The 13828-nt window shown below is 37.5% G+C and overlaps 1 protein-coding gene across 1 annotated transcript in view; it reads right to left on the bottom strand.

Moving 5' to 3' along the window:
• ZNF385D (zinc finger protein 385D) overlaps positions 1 to 13828 on the bottom strand; it is a 342412-nt gene that overhangs the window by 254013 nt on the left and 74571 nt on the right. The gene's annotated exons all lie outside the window — the stretch shown is intronic.

Raw genomic sequence — 13828 nt, 5'->3', positions numbered from 1 at the left:
CATATCCAAAACTCTGGCAGCAGGATGACATGAACCTGGCACATACAAGAAATTTAACCTCAAACTCAGGCAGCTGTACCTTACTGCTCTAGCAACTGGAGGATTAAAAACCAGCAAAACCAGTGCTACGATGTGTGAACTGTTCAGCACCCCTACAGCTCTGATTATTCAACAACTCCCTGCCTTCCTCCCAGTCATGAGGAGGTGGAATTTAGATGGCCACAGTTGAGCAGGCAGTGGGAATATTATGCCAACAAAGACATCCCCTTTGCATGCCAGTAAGTAGCCAGCCTTTTGCAAGAGAGCACATACCTTTGCCCCCTGTTATAGGACTCCACCACACTCAGGAGCTGGAAGGATGGAAACCCATCTTTAGTGTTCAGTCTCCCATATTTTGGTAACATTCCAAAACATCAATTTGCTGTTAATTAAAGGCTGTTTGAATCCTAGGAAACTGTTAAAATATGCCAGCATTCTTCTAATCTGAGAGGCAAGCAACAGACTGTAAAAACCTGCTGGTGAGAATCCAACAAGCATTAGGAAAACAAAATGCAATGGGATATTTTTCCGTCTAACAGTAAAGAATTCTAGGAGACATGCTTGTGCCACTTGCCTGCCATCTCATTTTTAAAAACAAAGTAGAGTGAGTCTCCTCGTATAAATTGCCTTTACAAATTTCACAACAAACTCTCTGGCCAACTGCACACAGGACATCATCTTGCCCTCAATCAGTTACCTGAGCACAAAATTAACATTCTGAAAATGATTCCCCAATGATAAATCCAACCCTATGGGGCCACAGAGGATCTGCTAACAAGCTAGATGACTTAGTACCTATAACAGAAGCCATCAGCACAGGATTTAATTAACCATACACAAGAACCATCAGCTCTCCTGCTCCCAGGTATAAAATCCGCTGGAGCCAAATTAAGAAAAACCGTATTTTCCCCCACTGTCTTACCTTCTTTCTTGAAATAATAATAGCACAGCCAACAATAGCAAAGTCGATAACTGAAGTCTATCACCAGTAAACTAATTTGCAAAGTAGTACAAGGCACTCAATGAAGGGCAGATGTCAAAACAAGTAGAGATAACAACGAAATATAACAAGTCTACATTCACCAGAGCACGCGATAAACTTAGTTTATTGTCCACTTGGTAGTGTATTGAGTGTGAGCGTGTAACCATTTTTAGAGAGGGCATCCGTAAAACTTTAGTGATAGACCGGTCATGAGTTTAGTGTTGTTAAAAGTTTCTCTTTTAATAAAAAGTTTAAAACCCAAAATAACTTTTTAGATGGTGCATCTTTAAAAAACTCAGAAGTAAGGTCGGGTGTAGTGGCTTATGCCTGTAATCCCAGCACTTTGGGAGGTCAAGGCGGATGGATCACTTGAGGTCAGGAGTTTGAGACCAGCCTGGCTAACATGGAGAAACTCCGTCTTTACTAAAAATACAAAAATTAGCCAAACATGGGGTGCACACCTGTAATCCCAGCTACTTGGGAGGCTGAGGCAGAAGAATCACTTGAACCCAGGAGGCAGAGGTTGCAGTGAGCCGAGATCACACCACTGTACTTCAGCCTGGGCAACAGAGCAAGACTGTTTCAAAAACAAAAACTCAGAAGTAAAGTAAGCTTTGGTTGAAATCAGTGATGTGGTGAAATTTAAGAAGTAACTTTAAATTACTTTTATTTTTGTTCTTGTTGTTTTTGAGACAGGATCTCACTCTATTGCCCAGGCTGGAGCGCTGTGGCACCATTATGGCTCACTGCAGCCTCAACCTCCTGGGCTTAGCTGATCCTCTCAGCCTCCTGAGTAGCTGGGACTACAGGTGCATGCCACCATGCCCACCTAGTTTTTGTATTTTTAGTAGAGATGGGTTTTTGCCAGGTGGGCCAGGCTGGTCTCAAACTCCTGAGCTCAAGCAGTGCACCCACCACGGCCTCCCAAAGTGCTGGGATTACAGGTGTGAGCCACCATGCCCAGCCCTAAATTACTTTCATTTGTGTCACACATCATTCTTTGCAAAGGATATTCATATACATTCACTTGGGTTGATTCTAAGATTTCAGAAATCAGGTAAGGGTTAACAACATAACATCATGTAGAGAAAAAAAAATATGTTGATAAACTCTTTAGTTGTTTATCTTGCTTCCGCAGAAAATTCCATGCTTATAATAACAAGGATGCAATTTAGCAAGAAGATATTCTACAATTGTTTCACTTTAAGTCCTCCTCAGGTTTAGGGTATCCAAAGAAGTGAAGGAATAGCTCGAGCTGATTTTTTATCTAGCACAATGAGAGACATAAATAATAAAAATATGTCCATTCAATTATCAGGTAAATTTAATTTCCCACTCTCTCTTTTAGGATATCTATTTCATTTATACTTGTATAAACAGTTCAAGGTCCTCTCTCAGTGTCGCAACTAGAGTTTCCTTCCTAAGGGATTAAAAAAAATCATCCAAGAAGAGTCATAAAAACCTTAGACAGTTCGAAAAAATATTTAAGCTCATCTCTTCTCACCTGTTAGAAGGGAGCAATGTATAAGATTGTAGGAAAGCAGAGGACATGTGGCTACATATTTTTAGACTATCTGCTATGCAAATACAGGTGTAGGGGATGCTGTGGGTCAGATTCCCAGAGCCCCCTTCAGCACCAAGGCACTCCCTAGCCCAAGAACTTCTTTACAAATTGCCCTGGGCCAAAGGGAGCTGCCTCACCTAAGATGACCCTCCTAAGTGGAAGGTTTGATAGCCTCAAGCAATGACTGATTCATGCAGGAGTTTACTGGCTTTGCCTGCTTGCCTCAAAGCAGGAAAACTCTGAAGCTCTATTTTACCTCCAAAGTTGCTAATGGCATCTAGGGTAGGCTGAGGCCTCTGCTGTGACTACATCACGGTCCAGCTCCTTCCTCTTCCCAACCCTGTATCCCTCACTTCTCACAAATGATGTTTCCATGAGCACTCCCCAGTAAAGTCTCAGAGCTCACTTTCGGAATAACTTGATCTGTGACACCAGGATACAGCAATTCAGGTGTTTAAGTAAAATATAAAATTGCTTTATTCTAAAATAGATGCTTGCCTCCAACCCTAAAGCACTGATATTGAGGCACGAAGTTGAAGCTACCTCTTCAAAATTATCTGTGACTAACATTTCTGCTTTTGAAATCTGGATTAGTCCTAAAATATTTTACTTGTACCAATCTGTACTTGCTCAGCAACAAGAATACTATTTGCAAAGAGTGCAAAATCAAAACTGGCAAATATAATATGTTTCATCTGTAAAGCAAACTAAAATATTCTCTTTGAGAAAATAGCTATTTCATTTTCCCATATTTAAATAGAAATGATTGCATTTAAGATATTAATACACATTTATTATTTTACTTATCATAAAATTACCTTGATAACTATAAACATGAAAATATATAATAAATTTGTAGACATTTCTATAGGTGAGGAAGTTTTGTTGTTAATGTTTACCAACAATGTCACACTTCTGGAAATATTAATATTCTTAATTTGAGGCAGGTCTTTTAAAACCTCCATGGAGTAGGGTCAGAAAAATATATAAACTCTGTCTATATCTAGTACCACATGTTTCATAGCCTATGCTATTTTATTACACAGTTTTAACAAATTAGTCTGATTTCAGAGAAGTTACTATAAAATTTGTTATATGACATTAAAGTCAACAAATGACAAAAACATTTATTAGTACAAGAATAGTAATAATTAATACTGCATAAGGTATTGAATAATTAAGGTAAATTAAGTGATCATTAATGTTCACAAAATTCTTCTCCCTCCTTTTTTGATGTTTTTGTTAGTATATGTTTAGAATTTAAGTTGCAAATAGTGAACCATAGAATAAACAGAATAAATATTGCTTTGGTCAATTTATCAGAACTGCGTATTCACAAAAGTACTAACTTGTGAATTTGAAAAAGAGAAAAACAAACAGAGTAACTAGCCGGGCGCGGTGGCTCAAGCCTGTAATCCCAGCACTTTGGGAGGCCGAGACGGGCGGATCACGAGGTCAGGAGATCGAGACCATCCTGGCTAACCCGGTGAAACCCCGTCTCTACTAAAAATACAAAAAAAAGAAAACTAGCCGGGCGAGGTGGCGGGCGCCTGTAGTCCCAGCTACTCCGGAGGCTGAGGCAGGAGAATGGCGTGAACCTGGGAGGCGGAGCTTGCAGTGAGCTGAGATCCCGCCACTGCACTCCAGCCCCCGGGCGACAGAGCAAGACTCCTTCTCCAAAAAAAAACAAAAACAAAAACAAACAGAGTAACTAATTCCTAAGTATTTGTTAATAGAGACTGAGAAAGTAAGGTAAGATACATTCATTTCAGAAGTTTGCATTTTTGAAAAGCAAATTAATATGTAAATTTAGACATGTTTGTTTTGATAATTCATACAGATAAATAGGAACTCTAAACCAGTGGTTGTCAGTTGAAACTTATTGTATTAGATAATATATATAAAGTGCCCTAACACAGTTGCTGACCCACTGGTGCTCACCACATGAGAAATATATTTTTTAATGAACCAAAGAACTTCCAAAGCAGCTCCTGAGGCTTTCAGAAAGCAGTCAATCAAGGTAATTTTAAAGCTACCTTCATTTTTTTATCTTTACTTATCTTGACCACCTCAGAAGAATGATCACAATAAGAGATTACTTTGTAAATTAATATATTGAAATACTCCATGAGAGTGAGGTGGTGTTCTTTCCATAATACAAGTCTTTTAACCTTGAACTTCTGCACTCGATCCATTCAGTGTTCGTCAGTCATAGATATCCCGCCTGACAACTTCATCTTAACCTTAACCTTAATCTACTATTTAATTTTTCATTTCCCCAGGTGACAAAACTGAAGTTCAAAATGATCAGGGATTGCCACTGTTAAATATTCATGCCAGTGGAGAATTTTGTGCATCATTAAAATATGTATATATTTATAGAAAACAGCAGAAGCATCTAATTTCCTGATAGGATAATTTCTATAGTATCTTTAGTATCTTTTCCCTTCATCATCAACTTATCTGGATTGAAATATATATACTTATTTATATTAAAATATATATGCACTTATTTATATTGAAATATATACTTACCTATATTGAAATTATGTGTATTTCAATAATAAGCTATGATTACATTACTAAACTCCAAACATTCACATATAGCAGGAAATCATATAGAGCATTTTGTATAATATTAGATCCTAAGTATTTAATAAGCAACTAATTTGATATACATGGATAATTATTCAAATCCATTTTCAAATATTTCAGTTAGAATCTGCTATGTCCATGGGGCAAGAGAGGGACTCACTATAGGAATTCAGGGGTCTATGTGATAGCAGGCATAAAAACTTTACATCTGATCCTACTAATAAGAAGTAGAAAATAAATAATGACATAAAGGCTGAGAAATAAAATGAAATCCTAAGGCGCCCCCCACCCCCACCCTACTGACTGAACGAACCCGCTTTGGCCAAGGAGAACCCAAAGAAACCTTAAAAACTGAGTTATCAGCCATGAAGGGATGGGAGATCAGACACACCTACTTACACCCCCTCCCTCACTAACAGCCATTAGCCTTTCTTCCCTATGGGCTAACCAGAAACTAGCCCTTGCAACCAAACAACTGATGCTGCTCCCTTTTACAGTTTCCACAAAACAATGGACCAGCATTCCTTCTGGGTAAGAGACCACTGATGGCAGAGTGCTTCTGGCCAGTCTAGGGAGAATACACAGTGAAGGTTTTTGTGTCCTCTGCTATGCTATTTGACATCAGAGGGCTCCAGACTTCAGCCTTGGATCATGCTAACATCTCCATTTTTTGAACATAGGTCCCATGGAGAGGCACAGAGCTCAGTTGTGCATGTACATCTTCTACTTTCATAAATATTCATGACTCCTTATATAGCTTATTATACATGTATTTGGCCACCTCTTTCAGCATAAATTCCTGTTCCCTTTGTCCCTTCCTTGAAGTGTCTGTTTCTGGCTTCTGCCTGGAGGCTATGCTTCCCAGCCTGTCAGAATAGCCAGCCTGCAGGCTGCAAACATTTATGAAAAATAAAGCTCACCTTTTCAAATTTAAGAATATCATCATTCTTCAGTTAAAAAAGCAAAACTTGATTCGGCCAAAATGTTGGCTATGGAGTGCTGTAATTAATGGAATTGGCCAGCCAGGGTAGGAGTAAAGCTAGAGAATATAGAAAATTTAATACATCTATTCATTCATTGGCATGGATTAGCCTTCTATCCTCTTAATTCCTTTAAAACACACAATTCTGCCAGGTATCTCTTATAATATCCAATTTATAAAATCAGAAGTCAAGCTTCTAGGAAGCAAAATATCTTACCAGAAAGAAACTGAGCAACCCTAATGATTTTTAATGCACAATACAAATAGCTTTTGAACTAAAACAACAATATGATAAAAATAAAACAAAATAACAATTTAAAAAAACACCTTACAGAATCGTTTTGTCAAATTAGTTCCCAGACATAATTTGATAAAGCCAGCAATTTTTATTAAAGGAAGATTTTTATAAGGAAGGAAGGGAGGGAGGGAGGGAAGCAGGGAAGGAGGGAGGAAGGATTACATTCCTTGTAAAGGAATATTCAGTATTTATCCCTGATTTTTATCCCCAGCATGGGAACATGCTGGCACTACCTTATATTTGAAGAAGAATCCAGAAAGATATGAATATCGTATCAAATATATTTCAAACCCCTCAAATTTACTTTCTTTAACATCTACTGGCAAAATCGGATAAATAAATATGTGTTTGCCACATTCCCTTGCATGTCTGCCTCTCAAATATTCAAGGTTGTTGGTTGCGGATAACAATGGGCAATTCCCCATTGGGATTTTTTACTTTGTCTAGGCAAATTGTGTGTTTACCATGTTTCCTTAAACCTTAGTCATCCAAACTCCATCCAATTCCCATCTCTGTTCGCAACAGAATAACTAAAAACATATTTTGACATAATATTTACATTTAGTATGATTTGGTAACCATTTTTCTTTCGTTGTGTGTTTTTCTTTTGCCTTTTTTTTCTTTTGTTCCCCCCACCCCCCTCCTCTGTTTAGGATTGTTGATTCACCGACTAGGTTTCAGAAAGCTGATCCAGCACTTGCTACCTTAGGATAAAGCTCCTCATTGACCTAATGTGAACTGGCCTTAGCAGGTCAACTCAAATGTTGAAACAAGGTCTGATCCCATAAGGGCAAGTTGTCGGCCCTAATCCACACAGGATGGTGACTGCTGTCTCATACATCCTGCTTTTGACCACAGAGAGGAATGAGGTGAGAATGGGAGTATGAGTCAGGGCAAATTGGACCTCCATTCTGGAAATACTGATTCAAAAACATTTGCCCATGTCAATGGTCAGTGATTCGATCTTTTCTCATGAAAGAAATTACATGGAAGTGATCTGGGTTTTCCCCTTGTCCAAATTATTTATTGATTTTCAGTTGTGGTATTTAAATATTCCAGTAAGTCACCTCAACATACTTGGAAGGAAGCTAGGAAAGAAGCACTAATAGTATTTTATCTGTCACTGTCATTAAATGCCATGACCAAAATCAAAACACTGATATCATCCAGTTGCCAATATCCTGAATCAAGGTCTTCACTAGAAGAAAAACGGGATCTCTCACTTATTTAACTAACTTGGATGACAATTTCTGATGCCTGTAACATAATAGAGAAAAATTATGTTAGGAGTGTCAGGCAAGGAGTTTTAAATATTTAACCCCAAATATCCCTCTGTACTGCAGCCCCCTTGTCAGGTAGATAGTGAATAATTCAGGACAGGTGCCTGCTTTATAGGAAATCAAAAGATTTTGCCTGAAATGAATAAATAATTCATTTATTCAACTGAAAATGAATAAATAATTTGGACAAGGGGAAAACCCAGATCACTTCCATGTGATTTCTTTCATGAGAAAAGATCGAATCACTGACCACTGACATGGGCAAATGTTTTTGAATCAGTATTTCCAGAATGGAGGTCCAATTGCCCTGACTCTCAAGTTTACCGCTAGTGATACAGAATATAAAGTCACAAAATTTCCCTCAAGATGAATTTCTTAAAATTTAATTTCACACCATCAGTTATAACTAATAAAAGAGGTATCATGCTGGGATGTCCAATATGGTGGCCATTAGCCAGCCACATGTGACTATTTTAAATTTAAATTAATTAAAATTAGTAAAAATAAAAAAAATTCAGTTCTCAGTCACACTAGCCGCATTTCAAATGTGTGATAGCCACATGGGGCTAGAGGCTTCAGTATTGCATATTGCAGATACAAAACACTTCCATTCTCACAGAAGGTGCTGTTGGGCATTACAGCTCCAGTGCAAAGCAAAGTTCTCAAGGAGCAAATAATTTGCAGATAAGATGCTTGATACAGTCTGTTTCAAAATGAATTGCTGATGGGAGAGCAACTCTTGCTTTCTTCTGGGGCCTTCGACTTTTTAGATTGAGGAGAAGAGCTTTCTCAGAACTGAATGTATCACTGTCAGAAGCCAGACACTGTTGTGACCATGCCAGAAAGGAATCATCGTCCATTTCTAGAGATGACCGTGGCAGTCTATGACTCTTCATGTGTGAGCAATGATGACAATACTCAAAGAACAACCTAAATTTTTAAAAAGTTAATGATTAAATACTAATGAATAATGTGTGCTTTAGATAAAAATGATACCACATCTTTGAACCAAGCATGCATAAAGGAGCCAGTCCTAGGGCAAATGAGTGTTTATTAGTATCTGATAACCCTTGGAAGTACAATCACAAAGTTTTCATTTCTGCTAACAAATTGTGTCAAAATCTAGTCTCATTAATGGTCAAGTGTTTAAACTGAGCTAATGTAGGCAGTTACACCTGCCTTGCTATATCTGTCTCTGGGAAATTTCACTCATGATATCTAGGCTTCGGTCATCTCACACTTTAAAAAGAAAAAATGATGCTAAAGTCTTGTTACATGGTCTTGTTTATTCATGATCTGACCTCTTAACTGTGACTTGCCTGCATGAACTTCTCTCTGCCAATGGGGCTAGGCAAAAGGGAGAGACTGTTTAGAAAAGGAAAGAATGGTCAACATTGTCTCAGGCTGCAGAAGGATCAAGTAAGATGGTAATGTCTGATAGATTTAATGTCATGGAGATTTTTGGTGACCTTTATGAGTCATTTAAGGGCAGTCATTTATGTGGGTCACATTAAAGAGAAGCCACTTTTGAGGAGGGTGAGGAATGAGTGAGGGTATCATAATGGAGACCAGTGGAGACAATTATCCTGAAAACTTTGGGAAGGAAAAGTAGAGTGGGACACTATACGTATGGGTAAATAAGTCTTATAGGCATAGACAGGAACTGATTCAATCCAGAATATCTAATAAAACTCACTTTTGGAATGTCACATTTCAACTAGCAATTTAGACCCCAAAATGTGAATCATAAAATGTAAATTATAACCCCTGAAAGCATAGTAAGCAATGTAATTTGGGTTATCTAAGTTACTTTGCACCCAACTTGCTCTTGAAACCTACATCGAAGTATGGCAAAGAAAACCAATCATCTATTCCTGGTGCAGGATGCAGCTCAAGCATGAGTTTCTCTATTCAGTGTTTCCTGGACATCTCTGGAGAAAGATCACTCCCTGGTGCCCTGCTCTGGCCTGCACAGGCTTCCTTCTAGCCAACATTACTAGACTTACTTGACTCTGTGTCTGCCTCCCTATATGAGCAAGCTGTTTGTTAAGAAGAATATCTGTTCCATTCTTTCTTGACTTCTATATGTTAGGAGGTTCCTGGTATCTATTAAGTGACTTGTGTATTGTTTTAAAAATGGATGGATGGATGAAAAAATGAGTGAGCAAACAAATGAATAAATGAAGTTGAATCATCACAGCCTGCTGAGATATTGTACCCCTTTTTTATTGTGTCCAAATTAACAATGGTGTACATTTACAAACCAGCAGCTTCTCTGAAGAACTAGAAAAGAAGAGGGGATTAAACTATCAGAGTTTATTGGAGTGCACTGCTAAAAGGCGAGAAACATTTTATCAAAGATTTTTAGTGCAATTAAGCTCCCATTATTGTTTTCTTCAGAAAAATAAATGGCCCAAACACACTAAGTCCTAGGCATTTTATTTTATTAACATCTTTTCCTCTATATAAGTTTCTTAAACCTGGATTTCATTTTTAGGTGGGTGTAAATTTATGCTATCTTGTAAACAACTCCCCTTGATTCCAGTGGCATAAAAGCAATATTATTTCTACTTCCACACACTGGGTACTGTACTGGGTCCTCTCTGTAGGATAGCTCCTTTGATCATTTAATAGTCTAGTGAATAAAGAAATGGAACAATAGTAAGATTAAAACAATTGCTCAAGTTCAGGCAGTTTGTAAGTGGTAGAGCCAGGATTTGTCCACAAACATTCTGCTTCCAGAGTGTAAGTTCTTATATCTACATTTTATTCAGAGATTGCCACTTTTTTGATAAAAGGTGGTAGAGAAAATATGTATAAACAAAAAGCTAGTTTCGATTAAACTTTACCAAAGCAAATCAAATCAGTATATACTAAGAGGCAATCATTTGTAAGGCAAAGGATTATTCAGGAAGCAATGTCATAAGCATCTTGCCTTCACAAGTTTATAATGTTTATAATCCAGTATATTGTAGATTATCCATATGTTGAGTCTACCAGATAATCATGTGTTTTTCCATAGGTATTAGATTTGTATTCTTTTTGTATCAACTCATTATTTGTTCAATTGTCCCTTTTATTTTGCCTGCGTAGTTTAGAAGAACAAAATAGAAACTAAGTTTGCATTCAACATAACTAATTCTGATTAATGATGATAGCTATCTAAAAGCATTCACTTGATTGTGAATGTTTTCACTCAAGGTTCCATTGTGATTTTTTCCCACATTTTAATCTAATTTTATTTCATAAAGACCATGGCACAAATTCCCTAGGAAATCTTACTGTTATTGTCATGTCACTGTCACCATCATCAAATTAAATACAATTTATTAAGAACAGTGAATACCACACTGTCACTGTTTTAAGGGCCTATATTTAGCACATGTCTAGCATTTGCAGTATCCATTAGCTTCCAGGGTTTAGGAACTGTAAGTTCTTGGATTCCATTGCTTTGGTGAACATTCTTACAAACTCTATAATACCAAAAAGATATTCTGATTTCAATTTCCTCAAGAACATTCCCTGTGGAGCTGACTTGAGCTCTGTTTAGTCTCGGCCGCAATGTGATTGTTTCTTCTGGCAGGTTGTGCTTAAAACAAACCTAACTTTATATTTTCTTTCAATTCTGAAACATTTAGTCTTTGGAGAAGATGTAAAATCAGTTCCTAATGGAATTGTAGTAATTGTGAAATCCCGAAAAGGATTTACTTTAAATGGAAGAGAAATAAAATGCTTATTAAATGATTGCAAGCAAGAAGATCCACACAACCATATTTTATTTTTATAAGGAGTCCTGCCCCTTTGAGCGTATATTATGGTCTAGGTTCTTTGCTAGATAACTTTACATGCATTATTTGTATAAACAATGAATATATCCTTATTTTCATTTTACAGGTGAAGAAAAGGAGGTTTAGCAAGATCATCTTACTCAAGATAAACCACTCACTAAATGGTAGAGCTAGGTAGAATTCGAAACCAGATAGGGCTGGTTTCAAAGCCCACATCTATTGGTTTTGTTTTTTGTTTGTTTGTTTGTTTGTTTTGTACTGTATTATACCTCTCTCCTTTTCAAATATCTACCAAGTCCTGATTTCCACCAAATTTAAAGAACAATTGATGGGAGCAGAAATTGCCTCCAAGGAAAGGACCTACGTTTTCACATTTAAATGGCCAGGAAACAGCAGATACAGGATTTACAAATCCAGAAAAAAAGATAAACTGCTTATAACCCCAGGTAGAAGAAAGTCCTCATACCAGGGTTAAGGAGCTATCACCAATGCAACACATAACGAAAGGGACATCTATATCATGATAAAAGAAAAGACTTCATAAAATAGTGCAGTTAAACGGAAGGATTAAAGCTAAACTAACATGAAAAGGAGGCAAATAATCAGTGGGACTTATCATTGCTGGGGACCATGTCAGTGGAGATAATGAGCATTAAAGGCTAAATCTGAGGCTTTTGGGAGGGTCCCTGGGCCATGAGAATCCCAGCACTGACCAGAAGTACAAGATCAGAGGCCAAGGTTAATGAGAAAACACAGGTTTTTCTGGTTGACATCATCATGTTCTCACCCTCTTGTGAATTGCAGCCTAAATATACAAATCTGGAACTTGGCATGAGGCACATACGCATCTTGACTTGTACAACGAATTCCCATCCATTTTACTCAACTCAGGCTGAGCCAGAATTAACTAACTAATGCAGAATGCCACAGAAATTGCATCCGGTTTTTCTTTGGCTGCAAATTTACTAGAAGCTCATGCTCTTACTATTCCTTAGAATTTGGGAGTCTAGAAAAGCATAGGCCCAAATAAATTTCTAAGAGAAAAATTTAATTTAACAATTAGAGTAAAATAGTCTGGTAATGAAATCGTATTCTGCTGGTATGTGGTGGATCATAGAGACTGAATTATTTAAAGCAGTCCCAATTTCAAATAACAATGATAACCAGTAAAAGAATAATAATAACCACTCTAAATTTCGAGTAGTTATATATACATAAGCTGTTAATTTTCATAGCAATTCTGTTAGCCCTTAATAATTTAAGTTTTTAGTTGTGGAAACGGGAATCTATGAAATTAAGTACTCTGTAGCAGCTAATTCAACCTATTCATACATAGGTTGAGTGATTTTAGTACTCGCCCTTTGTAAAAATCATATTATCTCTATTGTCCCCATAAGCCAAGTATAAGAATCCATTATAGCACTCCCCTTCCAGTACTCAGGGCATATATTATTCATCAATTACATTTCCAGTTGGCCTCAGAACATTCCTTAACACAACATACTAGTATCTAATCCAGTTAATCACAGTTTGCTATCCCCGACACAAACGCCCAACATTAGGGCATCCGAAACTCTATTCTTATTGGCCATCAAGCAGGCTAAAAGATGCACAGAAATCCTCTGTAAGTTTTGGAAGACAGGTAGTTGAATAATGCTGACAGTTTCCTTATACCTTTGGCAAAGTGTCCAGCCGTCTTTTGGGTAGAATCCAGTGAGAGGACTAAGAAAGGCATCTAACCTTAGATTTGTCTGTCAAAGCTTGCCCAGGTTATGAAGATAACTGGAGACCTACATTTGTACCTCAATAAATGGGAGACTTTCATTCCTGGACATTCTGCAACAGTCAGTGGCGACCTGGTAAATCTACTTGAGATTCGCTCATGATTCCAATGTGACTGAATGCCTGGAGAATATACAGCTCCCTCATAGCTCTTCTTCTTTATTGATATGTCTTAGACAGGAGAAGTTTGTGGAGTGACCTAATCACTGTAAACCCTAACGTTTTGTAGAAAACACAACAACAAATAACCCTAAAAGGAAACTGGAGAAGCGGCTTTGATCACAGCCTCAGAGAATTGGAGTTAGTCCCTTCAAATTCATGCGCCTGTTTGACTTAAATTGTAAAGATTATTTTGTGCTTTTGAAAGGACATTAATCCCAAAGGAAGAACAAACGGAATGAGTCAAATTGCTTTGAGCAGGAATGCCTGCTGAGAGAGGAGAGAAATTCTGTAAGAAGCACAGCTTCTGAAATTGGCCCTGCATTTTCCTGAATGATTCTGATCTGTACCGCATAGAG

Source organism: Piliocolobus tephrosceles, chromosome 2 (genome assembly GCF_002776525.5).
Source record: "Piliocolobus tephrosceles isolate RC106 chromosome 2, ASM277652v3, whole genome shotgun sequence".
Classification (NCBI taxonomy): domain Eukaryota; kingdom Metazoa; phylum Chordata; class Mammalia; order Primates; family Cercopithecidae; genus Piliocolobus; species Piliocolobus tephrosceles.
This window is presented reverse-complemented; position numbering and strand designations above follow the sequence as displayed.